Raw genomic sequence first — 4,231 nt, 5'->3', positions numbered from 1 at the left:
GCGAAATCCGGGCCATGCTAACTTAAGGCCCGGATTTCCGTTCCACTTTTTGTTTTTTTTTCTATTATTATTTTCTAAGTTAAACTTTAAGAAAATAATAATAGAAAAAGAAAAGACAAAAGAGTGGGCGGATCTGAGTCACCTCTCATCACCCATCAGCCACCACCTTGAAACCGATCACTTTCCAAGCCCTTCGAATTGTTTGGAGAGCGTAAAAAAAAAAAAAAAAAGAAAAGGACTTATCAAGAAAAATTTAAGCATAAGTAGAAAAAGTAATAATAAAATTAATGTGAATAAATAATAAGGAAAAAAATAAGAAATAATTTTTTCTAAAAGAAGGAAAGTTTCAACTTCATAACATAGTTTAATTTCAGTATAGATATGTATGTACCCTGTTCGTCATTTACTTTGTAAGTGCCTATCTGATGGTAATAAAATAGTAAGAGTAGAACATGTCATGCAAGAACAAAAACAAGAGTTTACTAAAGGAACATTTGAAGAAGAAAAACATGGTACGGGCAACAAAACACAAATACAACAATTTATTTACTAATAGATTAACCTTCGTTAATGTAACTTTGATTTACAACAAAAAAAGGTCTTTGGGGTGAAAAACAGAAAAGAAAAAGATAATAATAAAAGAATTCAAATTGAATCTTTTATTATTATCTTTTTTCTTTTCTGTTTTTCACCTGCCTTAGGCCCGGATTCAATCGTACCGGGCCTAAAGGGGGTGAAAAACAGAAAAGAAAAGGATAATAATAAAAGAATTCAAATTGAATCTTTTATTATTATCTTTTTTCTTTTCTGTTTTACACCTGCCTTAGGCCCGGATTCAATCGTATTTTTACTACTCAGCTACGGTAAAAAAAAAAAAAGCTTTCGAAGCTTTACCAACCAACTTTGGATTATAAAAATATTATAGGTACCCATGTATAGCAGGTGATGAATTCGGAAAAAGAAGCTAATGCAGACTGAGAGAACGTGTTATAAAAGAGAAAATCAACCCAAACATCATACAAAGGTACACTTTATCGTACCTTCCGAGTTACGAGGTTTACGTAACTACACGACCTACAAAAGGCAATTATAAATAACATTTCCTATTTTAAAGTTTTAAGTACATTATTCACAAAGACGAATCACAATATTAGGTCAAAAGTAATATGACATACAAAAATACCAACATAATAAATACACTTGTAGTGTTCAGTAAGCTACAACCTTCAGGAATCACCTCCATTGTCAGTAATAGGATTACTGGTTGCACCTCGGAAAACAGTCACTTTATTCAAATTGAATCTTTTATTATTATCTTTTTTCTTTTCTGTTTTTCACCTGCCTTAGGCCCGGATTCAATCGTACCGGGCCTAAAGGGGGTGAAAAACAGAAAAGAAAAGGATAATAATAAAAGAATTCAAATTGAATCTTTTATTATTATCTTTTTTCTTTTCTGTTTTACACCTGCCTTAGGCCCGGATTCAATCGTATTTTTACTACTCAGCTACGGTAAAAAAAAAAAAAGCTTTCGAAGCTTTACCAACCAACTTTGGATTATAAAAATATTATAGGTACCCATGTATAGCAGGTGATGAATAGGTACTAACAAAAATTTTGCATACCTATCAATTTTTCAAACTTGACTTGTGCCTAATGTTGATTCTATTTTTTCAGTATTGAGCTCTAAAATAAGTCATTAAATACCCTTCATTTATATAGGGACCAGGGACATGTAATACAATTGTGAATTCCTGGGCCAAAATTGAAGGAACATTAAAATTAATAAGAACGGGTGAGGAGTAGGTGACAACAATAAGACCTATTCCTCAATCTTCATTCTAACATTTCAAAATCTATGTAATTTGGAATTTCCCAGTAGGTACTATGTATTCTTTTGCTCACGGTTACAGTGTTGAGGCAAAGTCTGTTTTGTGGTTGGATCTTAAACTCATTGAAATTCTGGGTATCACTTGAACTTTCTAGATACCCTTCATTTAGCTCGGAGGGTAACACGCCTGCCTAGTAAGTGCCATGTCACGGGTTCGATTCCCACCCGGGACAAAATTTAAAATAAACAGATAAGTTTCGTTCACAGAACGGCTGACTTTCTCCTTTCCAGTCTTCCTCTCTTCGATTTCGGGACGATAACACCTCCATTGTTACAGTTCCCTCCATCAAACCTCTCACAAAATTAAATTCTTCTTCTTCGCCTTTTCCCGTGTACAGACGGGGTCAGCGTTTTTCGTCAGCCTCTCAATCAGCCCTAACTAAGGTGATTGCTTTGGGCTGACATTTGGTTTTGGCAAGAAAATTACGAGTGGATGCCCTTCGCACTCAACCTTTGCTATTTCTTTAGCAAGGGAAATTCAGGCTGGTGTACTCCCTGTTTAACCTACCCCAGCCAGACTCCTTACGGCTTACGAAATTAAATAAAAAACTCAATAGCTTCCTAGTGACCCAAAAAAACACAACCCCGACCCAAAATTGTAACTTTGAAAAATGCTAAAATTTAGCCAAAAATCGCTTACCTCTTTCAATTCATTTCTGGTTTCTTCTTCTACTTGCATAGCTTCCTGTGCTTCCTCTACCCTTTCAGTCTTCACAACACTCACTCCGTCTCCAAGCAGAGGGAGGTCTTCAGCCTGGAGCAAGGGAGGAGCAGCATTGTCTCCAAGCTCTGTTTTCACGTTCGACACAGCACTGAGATCCGATTCGGCTTCTGTTTTGAGTTGGGCAGCATCTGACGAAATGAAAAGTGAATTTTTATACGTTGTTTGATGTCAAAAAGAAGAAGAAGAAAAAAAAAACTGGCTCCGAGTACAGGGTTCTCGTATATTTGATGAAATAAAGGACAAATTTATCAGGACACGAGGTATACAATAGGGTTGCCTGGAAGAGACTGACAAGAAATGCCGATCCCATTTAAAAAGGAAAAGGCTAGGAAGAAGAAGAACATGACAAATGATACTTCTGTGGATACCAACAAAAATTTGTGAAGAGGCTCTCTCAGCTTCACCATTTGATCATCATTAATCATCATCACATCATCTTTTTTTTTTTTTTTTTTGGCGATGCTATACACTGCCAAGGCAAAGAGCTGGCATTAATAAGGGCTGATTATCTTACCTGTGGGGTATTGTTCAATAACTTGTGCACACTAGTTTGCCTTATCTCCCTCCTCATTGTCATCCGCTATGGTATAAATCCCACTGGAATCTGCCTTCGTGAAATTCTTCAGCATCTTCAGGCACAGGCCTTCCTCTTCAGCAACGTGTCCTCACGGGCAGGAAGATCCTTCCTTTTGTTTTGGCCTCGAGAGACGCACTGAAAGAAAACAGCAAGAAGTGTGGAAATAGAAGGACCACTGTTTCCCTGGGGACCACACAATGAGGAGAAATTTTACGCTTCATATCCTTAGATGTCAATATTGACTACGGGTCCGAATCCAATTCGTGACCTATACGTAATAGGCCCCCTCCTATTATCAACAAGCTGTAAAGTCACTGATAAACTGAAACTACTAACCTGGTGGTTGTCCCCAGACCTGACTAGTAAAATGGTCAAGGAGGAGAGAAAGGCGACCATTCACTACAGAATGCAAGATCTACTGAAGAGAAAACATGAAAAAAAGTAAGAATTACGTGTGATCCTCCGTAAGCCGAAACCGAAAAAAATAATAATAATAAATAAAATCGTCTACCCAATGGAAAAGTAAATAGATATAGATAACTCACAAGATGATCCTGGTAGCACCATCGGATGGTACGCCAGCGCCCGTCCTACTCGCACCCGCTCGTCTGAACGTGCCACTTCTTCCTTTCCTCCATTATATGAACTGCTCGAATCTTATCCCGACACACGCACCACATCGGGGGTTCTACCTCGTTTAGTTCTGCCGTACAGGAGGCTACCTCTCGGCCGGAGATGAATTGGTCCCTGTCTAGCTGACCATCGGTACCGGACGAGCTCTTGCATCTCAACCAGCTTTTGATCCGTGGGGGGGAAGAGGGTATTTTCCTTATTTAAAGGAATAAGAAGTTTAGGCCAGCAACTCACTATCCAGGTGGACCTGACAAATAACTGATCAGGTCACCTGATGAGCGACATACCTGATCAGGTACTCTGAAAGTCTGCCGTTCAGGTCTAACATAATACCTTGATAGGTATTGCTGGTCCGATAAGTCCAACTCCTGGTAGTTTGGAGAATAGCCGCGCTTACCTTGTTAAGCCG

The sequence above is a fragment of the Diaphorina citri genome, unplaced genomic scaffold (assembly GCF_000475195.1).
Source record: "Diaphorina citri unplaced genomic scaffold, Diaci psyllid genome assembly version 1.1 scaffold182, whole genome shotgun sequence".
Classification (NCBI taxonomy): domain Eukaryota; kingdom Metazoa; phylum Arthropoda; class Insecta; order Hemiptera; family Psyllidae; genus Diaphorina; species Diaphorina citri.
The sequence above is the reverse complement of the archived record's forward strand: the minus strand, read 5'-3'. Positions refer to the sequence as shown.